This window comes from Eleutherodactylus coqui, unplaced genomic scaffold (assembly GCF_035609145.1).
Source record: "Eleutherodactylus coqui strain aEleCoq1 unplaced genomic scaffold, aEleCoq1.hap1 HAP1_SCAFFOLD_735, whole genome shotgun sequence".
Lineage (NCBI taxonomy): Eukaryota > Metazoa > Chordata > Amphibia > Anura > Eleutherodactylidae > Eleutherodactylus > Eleutherodactylus coqui.
The window spans coordinates 1-10,000 of record NW_027102075.1 but is presented as its reverse complement, the minus strand read 5'-3'; positions in this window follow the sequence as shown (position 1 = coordinate 10,000).

Here is a 10,000-nt window from a genome sequence, read left to right as displayed (position 1 = left end):
CCGGCCTGGGGCGAGTGGAGCAGCCCCCGTGTGTCCCCGAGTGCCCCCCCGGTCTTTGGTGGAGAGGGGGTCTCAGCCGCTAATGTGCCCGCCTCAGGGAGTCCGGCCTGGGGCGAGTGGAGCAGCCCCCGTGTGTCCCTGAGCGTCCCCCGGTCTTTGGTGGAGAGGGGGTCTCAGCCGCTAATGTGCCCGCCTCAGGGAGGCCGGCCTGGGGCGAGTGGAGCAGCCCCCGTGTGTCCCTGAGCGTCCCCCGGTCTCTGGTGGAGAGGGGGCCTCAGCCGCTAATGTGCCCGCCTCAGGGAGGCCGGCCTGGGGCGAGTGGAGCAGCCCCCGTGTGTCCCTGTGTGTCCCCCGGTCTTTGGTGGAGAGGGGGCCTCAGCCGCTAATGTGCCCGCCTCAGGGAGGCCGGCCTGGGGCGAGTGGAGCAGCCCCCGTGTGTCCCTGAGCGTCCCCCGGTCTTTGGTCGAGAGGGGGTCTCAGCCGCTAATGTGCCCGCCTCAGGGAGGCCGGCCTGGGGCGAGTGGAGCAGCCCCCGTGTGTCCCTGAGCGTCCCCCGGTCTTTGGTGGAGAGGGGGCCTCAGCCGCTAATGTGCCCGCCTCAGGGAGGCCGGCCTGGGGCGAGTGGAGCAGCCCCCGTGTGTCCCTGAGCGTCCCCCGGTCTTTGGTCGAGAGGGGGTCTCAGCCGCTAATGTGCCCGCCTCAGGGAGGCCGGCCTGGGGCGAGTGGAGCAGCCCCCGCGTGTCCCTGAGTGTCCCCTGACGTTTGCTGAAGAGGGGGTCTCAGCCGCTAATGTGCCCGCCTCAGGGAGGCCGGCCTGGTGCGAGTGGAGCAGCCCCCGTGTGTCCCTGAGCGTCCCCCGGTCTTTGGTGGAGAGGGGGCCTCAGCCGCTAATGTGCCCGCCTCAGGGAGTCCGGCCTGGGGCGAGTGGAGCAGCCCCCGTGTGTCCCCGAGCGCCCCCCGGTCTCTGGTGGAGAGGGGGTCTCAGCCGCTAATGTGCCCGCCTCAGGGAGTCCGGCCTGGGGCGAGTGGAGCAGCCCCCGTGTGTCCCCGAGCGCCCCCCGGTCTCTGGTGGAGAGGGGGTCTCAGCCGCTAATGTGCCCGCCCGGGTACCCAGGGAGGCCGGCCTGGGGCGAGTGGAGCAGCCCCCGTGCGTCCCTGAGCGCCCCCCTGGCGTTTGCTCAAGAGGGGGTCCCAGCCGCCAATATGGCCGCCCGGGTACCCGCGGGGGCCGCCCTGGGGCGAGTGGAGCAGCCCCCGTGTGCCCCTGAGCGCCCCCTGGCGTTCGCTGAAGAGGGGGTCTCAGCCGCCAATATGGCCGCCCGGGTGCCCGGGGGAGCGGCCTGGGGTGGCCCTGTGCAGCCTCCGGGCGCCCCTGAGTGTTTTCCAGTATCTGGCCGAGACACCCCCTGACCCTCCGACTGTGTCCGTTTGGAGCGCCTGGTGCCTGGGCACCCCCTGAGTGTTTTTCAGTATCTGGCCGAGACACCCCCTGACCCTCCGACTGTGTCCGTTTTTAGTGCCTGGTGCCTGGGCACAGACCGCGGCAGCTCCCGCTGGCCGCATTGACAGAGTGCTGAAAAAATGACAAAGTCCGAAAATGCCTGAGAACCGGGAAGGGGACAAACCGGCGGCTCCAGGCCGAGCCGGAGTTCCAGGAGGTCGGCATGATTTTGCCGGTTTCCCCATAGGAGGTGCCAAGTTGCCAAAATGGGGGAACTCAAAAAAGCACCCCCGCCAGATGTATGTAGGGGGGCTGGATGGTCGATGGGGAGTGGGTGCCTGGCAGCAGGGGCCACCCCGCGCAGGTGCCCCGGGGGGCCCGCGGGGGGCCCCCGAAGACACCCCCCCCAGCACTCGCTGAAAACCCCGTCCGAGCCGCCCGCGCTGCCCGGAGGGAGTCCCGGGAGGCCGGGCACGGCCCGCAGGTCTCTCCCTCTGCCCCCCGGTGAGGTTTGCACGGGGGGGAAAAGTTTCAAAGTCCCGACGGGGGGCGAGAGACAGTGCGGCGAGGGGTGGCGGGCTGCTCCGCGGACCCGGGGGAAGCCCGGGGAGGGCGGCCTGAGGGCGCGGAGGGCCCCCTGAGAGTGCCTACGGGTAGTAGGTGAGAAACCCTGCCTGTACCTCCCACGGGGCCCGGGCAGGGACCCCGGGAGGCCGGGCAGAGCCCGCAGGTCGCCCCCTTCCCGTCCGATGAAGCTCGCACGGTCAGAAAAGTTTCAAAGTCCCAACGGGGGGAGAGTGTTGACGGCGAGGGGGGTGCAGGCTGCTCCAGGGTCCGGGGGCAGCCCCTGGAGGTCGGCCTGGGGGTGTGGAGGGGCCCCCCTGAGAGCACCCAACAGTAGTTGCTCAAGACCCTGCCTGAGCCTCCGATGTGCCCGGGCATGAACCCCAGGAGGCGGGGAACAGCCGTGGCAGCCCCTGCTGAAGTCCTTGGCAGTTGGCAGAGGCGAGTCTTGGGGAAAAAAACGACAAAGTCCAAACGCTCCAGGCGCCGGCCAGGGGGGCGGACGTGGCTGGCCTGGCCGGCGGGTGCTGCGGCTGCCGGGGCTGAGCCGAGTGTCGATGCATCTCCTGAGAACCGGGAAGGGGACAAACCGGTGGCTCCAGTCCGAGCTGGAGTTCCAGAAGGTCGGCCTGACTCTGGAGGTTTTCCCCCTGGCTTTTCCCCATAGGCCAAAAGGGGGGAAGTCAAAAAAGCACCCCCGGCAGATGTATGCAGAAGGGGCTGGGGGGTGACGGAGAGCGGGCTGTTGGCAGCTGCGTGGTGGCTGCAGGGGTGGGCCTGGGCGGCTGCGGTGGGCCCCCTGAGTGCACCTGCCCGTGGTGGCTGAAAACCCAGGCTGAGCCTCCGATGTGCCCGGGCAGGACCCCAGGAGGCCGGGCACAGAACGCCGGTTGCCCCCCATTGCCGTTTGACGAAGCTTGCACGGTCAGAAAAGTTTCAAAGTCCCAACGGGGAGAGAGTGTTGACGGCGAGGGGGTGCTGGCAGCTCCAGCGGCCGGGGGCAACCGCTGGAGGCTGGGCCCGGACTGCGGCAGCCCCCCTTGCAGTCGAACAAAGTTTGAGGAGACGAGTCATGAAAATGACAAAGTCCAAACGCTCCAGGCGTGCCGTCCAGGGGGGCGGACCCAGCTGGTCGGACCGGCGGGAGCTGCGGCGGCCGGGGAAGAGCCGAGTGTCAATGCAGGTCACGAGAACCGGTATGAGGGTAAACCTGGCCGCTCCGGGCCGAGGCACGGTTCCAGGAGGGCGGAAGGAGCGGGCCCGCTTCCCCTGATAGCGCCGACGGCGGTAAAATAAGGCCTCGCAAAACGTCAGCACGAACACCTTGTCGGGGTATAAGGGAACGAGCGGTGTGCGGTCTTTGACAAAGTGACAGTGTTTCTCAAAAAAGCACCCCCGGCAGATGTGTGCAGACGGGGCTGGCTGGTGTGGGAGAGCGGCGGGCTGTTGGCAGCAGTGTGCTGGCTGCAGGGGTGGCCCGGGGCGGCTGCGGAGGGCCCCCAAAGCGCACCTACCAGTGGTGGCTGAAAACCCCCGCTGAGCCTCCGATGTCCCCGGGCAGGACCCCAGGAGGCCGGGCAGAGCCCGCCGCTTGCCCCCTTGCCGTTTGACGAAGCTTGCACGGTCAGAAAAGTTTCAAAGTCCCCACGGGGGGAGAGTGTTGACGGCGAGGAGGTGCTGGCTGCTCCAGGGGCCGGGGGCAACCCCTGGAGGCTGGGCACGGACTGCGGCAGCCCCCCTTGCAGTCGAACAAAGTTTGAGGAGACAAGTCATGAAAATGACAAAGTCCAAACGCTCCAGGCGCCGGCCTGGGGTGCGGACCCGGCTGGCCGGGGCCGGCGGGAGCTGCGGCGGCCGGGGCTGAGCCGAGTGTCAATGCAGGTCCTGAGAACCGGGAAGGGGACAAACCGGTGGCTCCAGGCCGGGTTGGAGTTCCAGGAGGTCGGCAGGACTCTGGAGGTTTTCCCCTTGGCATTGTCCCATTGGCCACAATGGGGGAAGTCAAAAAAGCACCCCCAGCAGATGTATGCAGAGGGGCTGGCGGGTGACGGAGAGCGGGCAGTTGGCAGCTGTGTGGTGGCTGCAGGAGGTGGGCCTGGGCGGCTGCGGAGGGCCCCCAAAGTGCACCTACCAGAAGGGGCCCAAGACCCAGGCTGAGCCTCCGATGTGCCCGGGCAGGACACCCAGGAGGCGGGGAGCAGCCCCCGCTGAGGTCCATGGCATGTGCCAGAGGCGAGTCTTGGAGAAAAAACGACAAAGTCCAAACGCTCCAGGCGCCGGGCAGGGTGGCGGACCCGGCTGGCCGGGCCGGCGGGGGCTGCGGCTGCCGGGGCTGAGCCGAGTGTCAATGCATGTCCTGAGAACCGGGAAGGGGACAAACCGGTGGCTCCAGGCCGGGTTGGAGTTCCGGGGGGTCGGCCTGACTCTGGAGGTTTTCCCCCTGGCTTTTCCCCATAGGCCAAAACGGGGGGAGCCAAAAAAGCACCCCCAGCAGATGTATGCAGGAGGGGCTGGGGGGTGACGGAGAGCGGGCTGTTGGCAGCCGTGTGCTGGCTGCAGGGGTGGGCCTGGGCGGCTGCGGAGGGCCCCCTGAGTGCACCTGCCAGCGGTGGCTCAACACCCTGGCTGAGCCTCCGATGTCCCCGGGCAGGACCCCAGGAGGCCGGGCAGAGCCCGCCGCTTGCCCCATTGCCGTTTGACGAAGCTTGCACGGTCAGAAAAGTTTCAAAGTCCCAACGGGGAGAGAGCGTTGACGGCGAGGGGGTGCTGGCTGCTCCAGGGGCCGGGGACAACCCCTGGAGGCTGGGCACGGACTGCGGCAGCCCCCCTTGCAGTCGGACAAAGTTTGAGGAGACAAGCCATGAAAATGACAAAGTCCAAACGCTCCAGGCGCCGGCCAGGGGGGCGGACCCGGCTGGCTGGGCCGGCGGGGGCTGCGGCTGCCGGGGCTGAGCCGAGTGTCAATGCAGGTCCTGAGAACCGGGAAGGGGACAAACCGGCGGCTCCAGGCCGAGCTCGAGTTCCAGAAGGTCGGCCTGACTCTGGAGGTTTTCCCCCTGGCTTTTCCCCATAGGCCAAAATGGGGGAAGTCAAAAAAGCACCCCCAGCAGATGTATGCAGAGGGGCTGGGGGGTGATGGGGAGCGGGTGTTTGGCAGCAGTGTGCTGGCTGAAGAGGTGTGCCTGGGCGGCTGCGGAGGGCCCCCTGAGTGCACCTGCCAGCGGTGGCTCAAAACCCTGGCTGAGCCTCCGATGTCCCCGGGCAGGACCCCAGCAGGCCGGGCACAGACCGCAGCCTGCCCCCCTTGCCGTTTGATGAAGCTTGCACGGTCAGAAAAGTTTCAAAGTCCCAACGGGGAGAGAGTGTTGACGCCGAGGGGGTGCTGGCTGCTCCGGTGGCAACCCCTGGAGGCTGGGCACAGACTGCGGCAGCCCCCCTTGCAGTCGAACAAAGTTTGAGGAGACAAGTCATGAAAATGACAAAGTCCAAACTGCTCCAGGCGCCGGCCAGGGGGGGCGGACCCGGCTGGCCGGGCCGGCGGGAGCTGCGGCTGACGGGGTTGAGCCGAGTGTCGATGCATGTCACGAGAACCGGCATGAGGGTAAACCTGGCCGCTCCGGGCCGAGGCACGGTTCCAGGAGGGCGGAAGGAGCGGGCCTGTTTCCCCTGATAGCGCCGACGGCGGTAAAATAAGGCCTCGCAAAACGTCAGCACGAACACCTTGTCGGGGTATAAGGGAACGAGCGGTGTGCGGTCTTTGACAAAGTGACAGTGTGTCTCAAAAAAAGCACCCCCGGCAGATGTGCGCGGACGGGGCTGGCTGGTGACGGAGAGCGGGCTGTTGGCAGCGGTGTGCCGGCTGCAGGGGTGGCCCGGGGCGGCTGCGGAGGGCCCCCTGAGAGCACCTACCAGTAGTTGCTCAACACCCTGGCTGAGCCTCCGATGTCCCCGGGCAGGACCCCAGGAGGCCGGGCACAGACCGCCGGTTGCCCCCCCCATTGCCGTTTGATGAAGCTTGCACGGTCAGAAAAGTTTCAAAGTCCCAACGGGGAGAGAGTGCTGACGGTGAGGGGGTGCTGGCTGCTCCAGGGGCCGGGAGGGAAGCCCTGGAGGTGGGCCTGGGGGTGTGGAGGGGCCCCCTGAGAGCACCTACCAGCAGTTGCTGAAGACCCTGCCTGAGCCTCCGATATCCCCGGGCAGGACCCCAGGAGGCCGGGCACAGACCGCAGCCTGCCCCCTTGCCGTTTGATGAAGCTTGCACGGTCAGAAAAGTTTCAAAGTCCCGACGGGGAGAGAGTGTTGACGGCGAGGGGGTGCTGGCTGCTCCAGGGGCCGGGGGGGGGAACCCCTGGAGGCTGGGCACGGACCGCGGCAGCCCCCCTTGCAGTAGAACAAAGTTTGAGGAGACAAGTCATGAAAATGACAAAGTCCAAACTGCTCCAGGCGCCGGCCAGGGGGGCGGACCCGGCTGGCCTGGCCGGCGGGTGCTGCGGCTGCCGGGGCTGAGCCGAGTGTCGATGCATCTCCTGAGAACCGGGAAGGGGACAGACCAGTAGCTCCAGGCCGAGCTGGAGTTCCAGGAGGTCGGCCTGACTCTGGAGGTTTTCCCCCTGGCTTTTCCCCATAGGCCAAAACGGGGGGAGGCAAAAAAGCACCCCCAGCAGATGTATGCAGAGGGGCTGGGGGGTGATGGAGAGCGGGCTGTTGGCAGCTGTGTGGTGGCTGCAGGGGTGGCCCTGGGCGGCTGAAGAGGGCCCCCTGAGTGCACCTACCAGCAGTAGCTCAAGACCCTGCCTGAGCCTCCGATGTCCCCGGGCAGGACCCCAGGAGGCCGGGCACAGACCGCAGCCTGCCCCCTTGCCGTTTGATGAAGCTTGCACGGTCAGAAAAAGTTTCAAAGTCCCAACGGGGAGAGAGTGTTGACGGCGAGGGGGCGCTGGCTGCTCCAGGGGCCCGGGGCAGCCCCTGGAGGCTGGGCACGGACCGCGGCCGCCCCCCTTGCAGTCGAACAAAGTTTGAGGAGACAAGTCATGAAAATGACAAAGTCCAAACGCTCCAGGCGTGCCGGCCAGGGGTGCGGACCCGGCCGGCCGGGCCGGCGGGGGCTGCGGCTGCCGGGGCTGAGCCGAGTGTCAATGCATGTCCTGAGAACCGGGAAGGGGACAGACCGGTGGCTCTGGGCCGAGCTGGAGTTCCAGGATGTCGGCCTGACTCTGGAGGTTTTCCCCCTGGCTTTTCCCCATAGGCCAAAATGGGGGAAGTCAAAAAAGCACCTCCAGCAGATGTATGCAGAGGGGCTGGCGGGTGACGGAGAGTGGTCTGTTGGCAGCAGTGTGCTGGCTGCATAGGTGTGCATGGGCGTCTGCGTAGGGCCCCCTGAGTGCACCTGCCAGTGGTGGCTGAAAACCCAGGCTGAGCCTCCGATGTGCCCGGGCAGGACCCCAGGAGGCCGGGCACAGACCGCAGCCTGCCCCCTTGCCGTTTGATGAAGCTTGCACGGTCAGAAAAGTTTCAAAGTCCCAACGGGGAGAGAGTGCTGACGGTGAGGGGGGTGCCGGCAGCTCCAGGGGCCGGGGGCAACCCCTGGAGGCTGGGCACGGACTGCGGCAGCCCCCCTGGCAGTCGAACAAGGTTTGAGGAGACAAGTCATGAAAATGACAAAGTCCAAACGCTCCAGGCGTGCCGGCCAGGGGAGCGGACCCGGCCGGCCGGGGCGGCGGGAGCTGCAGCTGCCGGGGCGGAGCCGAGTGTCAACGCAGGTGGTGAGAACCGGTATGAGGGTAATCCTGGTCGCTCCGGGCCGAGCCACGGTTCCAGGAGGGCGGAAGGAGCGCGCCTGTTTCACCTGATAGCGCCGACGGCGGTAAAATAAGGCCTCGCAAAACGTCACCACGAACACCTTGTCGGGGTATAAGGGAACGAGCGGTGTGTGGTCCTTGACAAAGTGACAGTATTTCTCAAAAAAGCACCCCCGGCAGATGTGCGCGGACGGGGCTGGCTGGTGATGGAGAGCGGGCTGTTGGCAGCAGTGCGCTGGCTGCAGGGGTGGCCCAGGGCGGCTGCGGAGGGCCCCCAAAGCGCACCTACCGGTGGTGGCTGAAAACCCAGGCTGAGCCTCCGATGTGCCCCGGGCAGGAACCCAGGAGGCCGGGCACAGACCACAGCTTGCCCCCTTGCCGTCCGATGAAGCTTGCACGGTCAGAAAAAGTTTCAAAGTCCCCACGGAGAGAGAGTGTTGAGGGCGAGGGGGAGCTGGCTGCTCCAGGGGCCGGGGGCAACCCCTGGAGGCTGGGCACACCCCCTTGCAGTCGAACAAAGTTCGAGGAGACAAGTCATGAAAATGACAAAGTCCAAACGCTCCAGGCGCCGGCCAGGGGGGCGGACCCGGCTGGCCGGGCTGGCGGGGGCTGCGGCTGCCGGGGCTGAGCCGAGTGTCGATGCATGTCCTGAGAACCGGGAAGGGGACAAACCAGTAGCTCCAGGCCGAGCTGGAGTTCCAGGAGGTCGGCCTGACTCTGGAGGTTTTCCCCCTGGCTTTTCCCATTGGCCAAAATGGGGGAAGTCAAAAAAGCACCCCCGGCAGATGTATGCAGAGGGGCTGGCTGGTGATGGGGAGCGGGCTGTTGGCAGCGGTGTGCTGGCTGCAGAGGTGTGCATGGGCGGCTGCGGAGGGCCCCCCGAGTGCACCTGCCCGTGGTGGCTGAAAACCCAGGCTGAGCCTCCGATGTGCCCGGGCAGGACCCCAGGAGGCCGGGCACAGAACGCCGGTTGCCCCCTTGCCGTTTGATGAAGCTTGCACGGTCAGAAAAGTTTCAAAGTCCCAACGGGGAGAGAGTGCTGACGGTGAGGGGGGTGCTGGCTGCTCCAGGGGCCGGGAGGGAGGCCCTGGAGGTGGGCCTGGGGGTGTGGCGGGGCCCCCTGAGAGCACCTACCAGCAGTTGCTCAAGACCCTGCCTGAGCCTCCGGTGTTGCAGGGCAGGACACCCATTGGCGGGGAAAAGCAGGTGGCAGCCCCTGCTGAAGTCCTTGGCAGAGATGAGTCTTTGAAAAAAATGACAAAGTCCAAACTGCTCCAGGCGCCGGTCAGGGGGGCGGACCCGGCTGGCCGGGCCGACGGGAGCTGCGGCGGCTGGGGAAGAGCCGAGTGTCAAGGCATGTCCTGAGAACCGGGAAGGGGGCAAACCAGTAGCTCCAGGCCGGGCTAGGGTTCCAGGAGGTCGGCCTGACTCTGGAGGTTTTCCCCCTGGCTTTTCCCCATAGGCCAACATGGGGGAAGTCAAAAAAGCACCCCCGGCAGATGTATGCAGAGGGGCTGGGGGGTGACGGGGAGCGGGCTGTTGGCAGCAGTGTGCTGGCTGCAGAGGGCCCCCGAGGTGCTGCACCTACCAGTAGTTGCTCAAGACCCCCCATGACCCTCCGGTGTTGCAGGTCAGGACACCCATTGGCGGGGAACAGCAGGTGGCAGCCCCTGCTGAAGTCGTTGGCAGGGATGAGTCTTTGAAAAAACGACAAAGTCCAAACGCTCCAGGCGTGCCGGCCAGGGTGGCGGACCCGGCTGGCTGGGCCGGCGGGAGCTGCGGCTGCCGGGGCTGAGCCGAGTGTCGATGTATGTCGTGAGAACCGGTATGAGGGTAATCCTGGTCGCTCCGGGCCGAGGCACGGTTCCAGGAGGGCGGAAGGAGCGGGCCCGTTTCCCCTGATAGCGCCGACGGCGGTAAATTAGGGCCTCGCAAAACGTCAGGACGAACACCTTTTTTGCATATAAGGGAACGAGCGGTGTGCGGTCCTTGACAAAGTGACTATTTCTCAATGTGCTGAGGAGTGGGGACCGCTCAAAGTCAAAGCACCGCGGCCGCCCCTCTGCCACCTCCCTGGGAGCAGAGTCATCGAGCGCGAGTGTCCCCACTCCGCCTGTCCAGGCCGCGGGGCCGACAGGCTGGCTGGCTGCCCGGGCAGACCCCGCTCTCCGAGCGGCCGGGCCCCAACGTTCGAGAG